The sequence below is a fragment of the Urtica dioica genome, chromosome 10 (assembly GCF_054948205.1).
Source record: "Urtica dioica subsp. dioica isolate 48M chromosome 10, U.dioica_male_clone48M_v1_H2, whole genome shotgun sequence".
Taxonomy (NCBI): Eukaryota; Viridiplantae; Streptophyta; class Magnoliopsida; order Rosales; family Urticaceae; genus Urtica; species Urtica dioica.
The window spans coordinates 7551752-7561662 of record NC_142765.1 but is presented as its reverse complement, the minus strand read 5'-3'; the positions used below and the strand labels follow the sequence as shown (position 1 = coordinate 7561662).

General features: G+C 32.5%; 1 long non-coding RNA gene across 3 annotated transcripts; it reads right to left on the bottom strand.

Annotated features, from left to right (window-relative positions):
- Positions 1-2303: 2303 nt before the first annotated feature.
- LOC149383357 (uncharacterized) lies at positions 2304-5839 on the bottom strand. Of its 3 annotated transcripts, XR_016301921.1 has the most exons (5): positions 5390-5824; positions 5071-5200; positions 4371-4504; positions 3617-3706; positions 2304-2643 (listed from the first exon to the last, which is right to left on the bottom strand). It is a non-coding gene; the product is annotated as an uncharacterized LOC149383357 (long non-coding RNA). The 3 variants fall into 3 exon arrangements; XR_016301920.1 differs by lacking the exon at positions 2304-2643 and having other exon boundaries at positions 3468-3706; positions 5390-5822; XR_016301919.1 differs by lacking the exons at positions 2304-2643; positions 3617-3706; positions 4371-4504 and having other exon boundaries at positions 4652-5200; positions 5390-5839.
- Positions 5840-9911: the final 4072 nt, after the last annotated feature.

Here is a 9911-nt window from a genome sequence, read left to right as displayed (position 1 = left end):
GTTCAACATTTGAACTTGTTTGGACTTAGCTACTAGTTTAACAAATCCTACTCTAATAACTTGTGGTACCTCATGGATCCAAATGAACAAAGCTTGAGCTACCATACTTGGACACAAAAGTTCACAAACCTTTTCCAAGTTCTAGCTTAATGTCAACTGGCTCCACTAAAGAGTTGACACTGAAAATCTCTCGGTTCAAATGAATATATTTTCTACTCAAAATTCTACTTAATTGTGATGAGTGGATCCATTGAATATTATCTATGTTTACCCTTCACAAATATCATCAACTAGATGGGATTTATAAAATTACCATTTTACCATTCTAGTTGTTATTTCCTCAACTCCTTTGTCACTTGTGAATAAGTTAGAAACAATGTATTGACGAGGAGCTAACAAGTCACATTGATTCATCGAAAAGAGTTATTACTCATTTTGGGCACTGGCCAGTTCATTTATTCACATTCCAAGAAAAAAAGCATGAGGTGATATACATTGCATTTTAGCAATCTTGTACATGAATTCCATATCTATGAGATCTTCACGAAGTTGTTCATGACATCTTCATAACTTAGTACTTCATAAATAGGTCTTGTCTATATCACATAGTGAATCTAGAACTCTGACTTTCTCAAATGAGAGTACGTAAGCTATGAAATGACATGTCTCATTTCAGCATTGAGGTAAGCATGATGCAATTCATACATAGTGAATTTGAGACAGAAGAGGTTAAATAATTTGTTCTTATACTGTCTATAGAAGTGCACTGGTCAATTAGTATCTTCAGAAGATATCTGGGAAGAACTATATAGTCTCCAACTCTCTATGTCTCATAACTAGACATCATAGGTTCTCCTAACAGTCATACTGAGATCAATAGCCATTTGACACTTAGATTGTGAATATGCTTAAGAAAACCATGAAGAGTTTGTTCATGCAAATCTATATTTGACTCTTCATTTGTTGTTAGGTTTGTTTAAGGACTAAAGACTAAGGTTTATCATAAAGCTTCAAACAAACAAGGAAGAATAAATGAAAATTTCAACTCTTTATTAATTATTCAGCAGATACAAGCAAGAGTCTTCGTGGGAGTTTATTACATCAAATGTATATAAGTTATAACTACTACTCTTCTTGTGGGGGCCAAAGGCAACAGACGGAAAATGAGTCATTTCCGAAGTGCAACATATGTGGAAGGATGCACCCAAGAGAATGTAAGATGGGCAGTATATTGTGTTACAAGTGCGGTCAGCCAGGACACTTCCTTAAAGATTATCCGAAGCAAATCTTTGAGCAGAGCAATAAGAATGGGCGACTCAACTTCATTCAAGTTGTAATTGAAGGGCCACACTTTTTCCAGGGCCGACTAGAAGCACCACCAGCAACTCAGACACCACAACCTCCTCAAGGTCACATCTACGCCTACACCAATGTCGATGCCCTAGTCAGCACCTCGGATGTAGTAGCAGGTCTGTTATGACGCCTTTGTATTGTTTGACTCTGGTGCTACTCACTCCTTTTTTTGTTGGAGTTGGAAAAAAAAATTAGGCTATAGTCTAGAGAAAACTATAAAAGTTTTATGCACGACCTTACCGTCCGGTAATGCTTTATTATTATCATAGTACTACTTAAAAAATTATCGATAATAATTAGTGGTTAGAGCTGAGTATCGATTTCACCATTTTGGAGATTAAAGATTTCGATGATTTTTTTAAAGATTATTATTATTTCCAAGTAGAGTTTTTACGTTTCTTCTTGACTTTCTAGTTAATTTTCGGGACGAAAATTCTAATAAGTATGAGAGATTGTGAAACCCCGAAATTTAACATTGTAGAGAACGTTATGAATTTTATAGATTAATATTTAACTCTCTTTTTTTTATTGATGTGTTTATTTTACATATGTCATATATATAATCAAAGAGGAGTATATATATAAATTATATATGATAAACGTAGAATTATATTCCGCTTCCATGAATATACATATATATATAATGAGATATATTAAGTATTTTTCATATATTTTTGTAAATGAAGATATAAAAGATATATATATATATATATATGAGTTTGTTTGTTTTTACGTAATAAAATATTATATATACATATCTATATATAACTTTTTATGTATATATATATGTGAGAATATATATACATACATATATATATATATATATATATATATATATGTTATATAGGTATATAGTCACACGGTTAATAAGGTTTTGGTTTTAGACAACCTTTAGTTAATTTTCCGTAAATAGCTACACCCATCAATTAACAAGAAGTTAAAAGACCAAACAGACCTAAAACATATCCCGCCCATTTTGAAGTAGAATAATTAAAAAATTAATACATAAATTCGGTCATAATAATTGTTCGCGCTATTCGAGGAAGGAAATTAAACGTCATTAATTAATTACCATAAATTTCAAACTATATAGTCTTCCTAGGAGCAATCAGAACCAGAACTATGAACGGCATCGATATCACCACGTTCGCGATCCTCTCCGCCGCGTTTTCGTCTCTCCCGCACCCACCGCACTCTTCCCTGCTCCACTGCGGCGCTGTCTGGAGCTTGAACGACGACGAGGAGGTGTACGGAGCGGCACGGACTTCGCGAAGCCTTTCCTCCAAGACCCTGTTGCGCATCATTGCCATCGACGGTGATCGATGGACACGAACGTCAACAACACACTTTTGCTGTCTCTCTGTGCGTATGCATATTATTATAGCGAAGCAATGCAAAGAGATGCGAATCGCGCACATACCTACTTTCCTCAGCATCATCACATGATTCTCTCCCCAATATTCTATTATTCATTTCCCACTTCAAAAAAAAAAGACGTGGATCGAAGACAACCAGTCATATTTTCCTTCCGATTTCCAATCTTATCCGCAACTTCGTTGGTATGTTGGGATTATTGGGCTCACATGCTGATCGATCAATCGATCGATCCACACCTTTTTTTTTCCTTTTAAGGACGGTAGATTTTTTTTTACCGTGTTTATTGTAAATGAGTATCAATGTACAACGAAGAAATTTACAATACATAAATATGTTAATATGTTAATGAGTCATGTAAATGTATGTTTAATTTACAGATTTATTCAATAAATAAAAAATATATTTACAGATTTTATCCATAATTAATTGTCACGAAAATAGAAACTAATTAACCAAAGTCAACGCTGAAAATTTCCAAATACACGTTAACAATCTTTCCAAATCGGTTAGATTCAAAATTTAAAAAAAACTGTCTAATTCAATTAGCGGGCGTAATAAATAAGGGCAAATATGTAAAACTAATTCAATTAATAAGAAGCCACGTGAGCAAGATGACTATTTACGAGAAATTAACGAAAGGTTGGTTAAAACCAAATCGCTAGTGTTTAAGATGGCTGCGTAGCCAATTATATAACTATAAAGGTTATTAACCTGTACGTAATGCTATATATAGGATATATATTGTCACGCCCCGGGAAAAGATGAGGCGTGATTAAAGAATATAATTAAGCAGTAATAAACTTTACAAAACTAACCCACGGTGCATACTCAGTTATTTACTTTACAAGTCCAAAGATAAAAGAAAGAAAACGAAAATAAAACCAACCTTTGATACTTGATAATCTATCCAGCGAAAACCTTCAAACTCTCGACCACACTTAATCCCGAAGTCGTCCTAACATTTCTTTTCACTTTCCTGGTTATACAGATAATTTAAGAAAAACAAAGAAACGTAGGGTGAGCTTGAGGCACAGTAGGTGTTATAATATTTGGCTCGATTTTTTAAAAAATATATTTTCAAGAATAATAATTCTCATATATCATTTTCGAAAAACAATAATACTTTCATATAATAGTACTATCCTTGTCCCGTGTAGATCTCCATACACGTACAAGTATAACCCCCGTCACGTGTTGATCTCCAACCACGTACGAGTCTAGCTTGCAAAAAAAGTAAACGTGCATTGAATGATGAAATATGCAAATGCAAAATGCGATTTTTATGCTGGTGGCCTGCCACCGCTTGCTCACATAACACGTGGCATTCCTCTGATCAGAATGGTGCACTCTCCACACCCTTTTATATATACGCATGCTTTCTCCGCTTCGTATATATAAGGATCCGGCTATCCCAGGCCAATAAAGAAAAATATTATATTTATATTTTTCAAATAAGGGATATAAGTATAATATCGAAAATATTCTCAACTTCATGATCAGATATCCTGAGATGAAGTTCCGCCACATTTTCTAAGAACAGTTTAGGTTTCGTGGCACGTTCACAACCATTTTCATTTCGAAAATAATATATACTTGAGGCCAAACCATATAATCAGGAGAGAAGAGTTATAATAACCTACCTCGAGATTAAGCGTCTACGTCGCTTGTCCACGAGACGTTCGCTCGCTCCGTGAATCCAAACGTTCACTAATACCGAGAATCCGGACGTTCACTTACACCGTGAACCCTCTAAACGACTTTCAGTCTCGATATCCTATTCCGATAAATAATCATATTAGATTCTCAATGGAATCAACAAACTCGTGTTAACTAAAGACAAAACACACAAGCAACAATCCGGTGGAAATTTCCAATTTCCCAAACACTAAGCTCATGTCAAAACCCGGAGTCAAATATCAAATCCATTCAAGCTTATTTCAATAATTAATTCAAACACGAGTCTCAAATTCACATTCCCATTTACACTTGTGAAATCCTCAGAGACTCGCTCAAATTTTAACATAATTAAAGCCAAGTTTTGAAACTATAACATACCCCGAACAAAACATGAAGAACCCAAACCCGTGACAAATCAATGGAAAAATCCAAATCATTACAACATTACAATATTCACTCTTTTTTTTCCATTGACTTGGATCAAATCAAACGAGCACAATCAACTTTTCAAGAAAGTCACAATCCAAGAAATAACTGGATCCAACGAGATTCCCGTTAAGTCATCATCCAATTAAGCTCAAGCTCATAACTAAAATCAAAATCCCAGTTATCTAATTCTGAATTTCGAGCAAAGAAAATAAAATGGAATCGATGATTCCTTGCCTTGATGTAAAATTCGGCGAGCTTCTTTTTAATCTTCGGCCGACCTTTCTTCTTCTTCGTCGTTGTCGTATCACGCTGAAGAAACCCAGAGCAAATACCCTAATACGCACAATCATCCAACCATCACCATCTGAGGTATAAAATCAATTCAGCAAGAAAAGCAACATCATCAACCTCAGCCACGACAATCAACAATAAAACCAACCCGAATCCATGAAAATCATCACAGCTCGAAAGCCCCAAATTCAAGATTCAAATCCCTAATATTTTTTTTTTTCTAAAATTCAAAGAGAGGAATTAGGTTCAAGGATTTCTTTACCTTGAACGATGTCCATCGACCTTGAATTATTTCCGGCAGAACCGGCTCCTAACCCGGCGGCGACAAACTGCGGTCCTCGTCGGCCACTCTGTCGCTCTCTCTTATTCCCGGTCGCGCGGCCCACTCTCTTGATTTCCTTCTCGTCGTGCTTTAATCCCACACTCTCGCTCACTCTCACTCTCGCTATCTCTCTCTCGTTCGCTCTCTATTTTTCTTTCCCGATTTTCCTCTTGTTCTTCCTCACGTGATACAGTTTTTTTTTTCCCCGTGTGTTCTGTGGTCTTGGTCGAATGGGTTTTGCTGTGGATATTTAATTGAATGAAGATACATTAAGAGGAAGGGATAAGTATGACCAAAATAAAGAGATAGCCACTACAAATACGTGTCACATGTATCATATGTGATAATCTGCCATTTTGGAACTTGGCTTATACACTCACACATGTCCATTTATAGATGATCAGCACTTTTATTATTCTCATCCTTACCACTTGAAGAAGAAAGTGGCCGAGACTTAACCAAGAAGGAATAAGAAAGTTCTCAGGATTTGCTCTTTAAACCTTCAACATTAAAACCTAGTATTTCAACCCGAACTAATGGAAATAAACTTTAGAAAATTAATTACATAATTTTCTATCCATAAACTTTTAACGAGATTTTATTTCCATTAATCACATTCGCGTCCACTCAAAATTCTAACTTGTAACAATTTTTTTTTCTTTAAATTTTGAGACGTTACATATATATATATATATATATATATATATATATATATATATATATATATATTGTGACGACCCGACTTTTCAAACCATCTTACTTATCTTACTTTTTAAACTTAGATGAATTTTTTTTTAAACACATCGAATAAAGGCGAACCAAAATTTTAAAGATCTTAAAAAGAAACAAAAGAATTTAAGAAAAATATGAAGATTGCATATCAAACATTTCATGAGAAGTACTTAACCAAAATTGAAAATACAAATTTGAAACAAAACATAACAGCAAGCATACTAAAACATAATCCATAATCTAAATCTCAACCAAAATATAAAACTCTTTGAAATTTCGAAGTAAATGAAAATAAAAACCCTTAAAAATTATTTCTTAACAACTCGTAGCGGAAGACTTATTTTTTAATAACGAAAACAAAACTTTAAACTTTATTTCTTAATAACTCGTAGCGGAAGACTTAATTCGTGAATGGAAACCATGACCCAACCATCTCGCTATCGACGTCGCTAGTCCGCCCTGCTCAGTTCTTTGCAAGTTGTTTACCTACAACACAGACGCATATTTTTCGAAGAGATGAGCTTACGCTCAGCGAGAATAATATAAAGCTCAAAAAAATTCGAGTAATGCAATGCATGAACCGGTTATTAGTATTTTAAAACTAATTGGTGTCATGATCTTTTTTTTTCTTGATTTTATCAACTTTTAGTTCGGGGTGCCACTAGGGTAGTCATACCAATTTCAGTGTACACTTTAGATACGAAGAGATGGGGGTTATAAAGTCCCACACTTCGCTCTATCTTTTAAACTTATTAGGGCCTCGGCCCGAGAAATTTCCCTATTTGAGCATCGGCCTGGGAAACTTTTCCTTAATACCTCTCGAGACGATACGACTCCCTTGCTTATCTTTACCTTTCACTTTTAAAATTACGTTACATACTGATATGACATGTACATAAAAACTTTCAAACATATGCTCATACAATACATGACAAAAAAAATATAAAACATGTACATTCTCAAATCTACATTTACTTAACAGTGCATAGTTGACCAAACATAAATCCAACTACTACAATCAATCACACAATCAAATAAAGAAAAACCTACTCAAACATATAAAGCTTTAAGCAAACTATAACATGAATTACAAAATATCATATTTAATTTTGAACTAATCTGTGTTGTAGTGAGATTATTCTCACCTGGATATTAGATGTAACGATAGTAGATCATCGAAGGAATTGGATGCTCAAAACGACTCGCAACCTAAATGGGATAAAATGCTACCAGAGATCAGCTAAGGAAAGGATTCAAGACATTCTTTAGGTTCTGGAAATTTTTCGAACGAGATTCGACGTGAAATTACGAAAATACCTTTGGCTATTAGGGTTTCGGGGAAAAACTAAAACTCTGGTAAAACTTTTGTAAAAATTCCAATAACTATAAAACATGATTTTGAGGACTTTTTTGTGAAGGCACCATGGCCAAAAGAAAATCGGAACTATTTATTAATAATAAAACAAGTATAACATCTTACTTTAAAAACTTGTGAAAAACTGGTCTGCAGACCGATCGTAAAATAATCAGAAAATATTATGTATAGAATGAAAATATTTTTTTATTGCTTTTTTAAGAAGAAGACATGTAAAACTAGGATTTCCAAAAAGAATCAACGCAAATTAATATTTTTTTTAATCCATAGTAAACGTTTTAAAGTCTGAAAATTAGAAATAGGTCAGACCAGCGAATCAGGTATGCGCACTGATTTGAAAATAATTGGAAAAGATTCTGTATTTCATAAAAATATTATTCAATTTAAGATTTAAACAGAAAACCTCTAAATCTAACTTTTCCAAAATGAATCGACGAAAAAGAATTATTTTTGATGCCACGGTAAGCATATTAAAATTAGGGTTTTATTAAATCCGAACCAAAAACCTTCTTTTGATCTATAAACTCTTTTAAAATAACATCACAAAAAAAGTAGAACTAATTTGAGAATTACCACGAATTACATACCTGATTTCTCAGATGGTTGTAAAAGAATTAGTCTTTAACAATCATTGAACTAAAAAACAAAGAGAGAAGGATCTATTTATTTGGTGGCTAAGATTTAGGAAGAGATGAAGTGAGGGATAGAGATAGAGATATAGAGATCGGTAGTGAGCAGAAGAGAGAGACTGATGGTGCACTTAGAAAAAAAAAATCAACACTACGCAAAACCCTAATGAGCTTTATATATGATTTTTTTTTTCAAAATCTAACCTTCTTTTAATTAGGCCGATATATGAAAACTCTAAAAGACATTAACAGACTAACACAACTGTGATATTTTTTTCTTTATGCGCATAATATATTTATATATATACCTATTTAAACGCATATACCCACTTACATAATTAACACGTTATATAAGCTAAAATAGAAAATATTATATTAGATTACAAAAATATCACATATATTACTTCCTGGTGAAGGAAAGTAACCAAATCTAATAAATTTATAACTATCTGTTGAGCGATTAACTAAAAATCTTTATATACATTATACATAAATAACATATATCATATATATATATATATATATATATATATATATATTCTCAATATACCAACTTTTCACTAAAAAAATATATTCATATGTAGCTATGTAACAATTATATATACATAAAAATAAATATGTATAAACTCCAAGGTATGTTTCTTTGGATTTAACTTTCAAGAGAGAAAAAAGAAATTAGATAGTAAAAAAAATCTCTATAACCATATTTCACACATAACGCTAATTTAGAAATTAAATATGTTATATTTAGGGATTTATATATATATATATATAAGTATCAAGGTTATTAACCTGTACGTAATTCTATATATAGGATATATATATATATATATATATATATATATAATAAAAATAGTAATTAATATATTAATAGTATGAGTAGAATTAGGTTTGAGCTATTAGGGTTTGGGTTTATAGGGTTTAATCAAGCTCTCTATAAAACATTCAATCCTTTTTTTTAACACTTTCTCTCAGTCCTCTCTCTTTCGTTTCTCTTTTTCTTTGAAAATTCGTAGCCCTAGATAGACAACTCAATCATTGAAAAAAAATGTATGTATTTCTTCTATCTGGTTCGGATTCAATAAAAAATTGTTTCTTAAAACGCTTACCGTGTTTTCAAAAATCATTATTTTGCATCGATTCTTTTTGGAAAAGTTAGGTTTAAATGTCTTCTATCTAAATCCTTAACTGAAAAATATTTTTATGACATACAAAATACTTTCCGATTATTTTCAAATCAGTGCGCAGACTTGATTCGCTGGTCTGGCCTGTTTCCGATTTTCAGACTTTAAAATATTTACTGTGGATTCAAAAATTATTATTTTGCATTGATTATAGTTTAAAACGCTAGTTTTATATGTCTTCTTTTTTAAACAAGTAATCAAAAAATATTTTCATGCTATTCATAATATTTTATTATTATTTTACAATCGGTCCGCAGACCATTTTTCACAAGTATTTAAAGTAAAATGTTATACTTGTTTTATTTTTAAGAAATAGTTCAAGGATGTTTTTGGCCGTGATGACTTTACAAAAAGTGGTCAAATTTATGTTTTATAGTTACCCTTTTTTATATAAGTTTTTACAGTGTTTTATTTTTCCCCCGGAACCCTAGTAGCCAAGAGTATTTTAGTAATTTCACGTTGAAGGTCGGTTTTGAAAAGTTCCAGAATCTAAAGTATGTCTTGAAATCCGTTTCTAAGCTGATCCCCGGAAATCTTTTCCA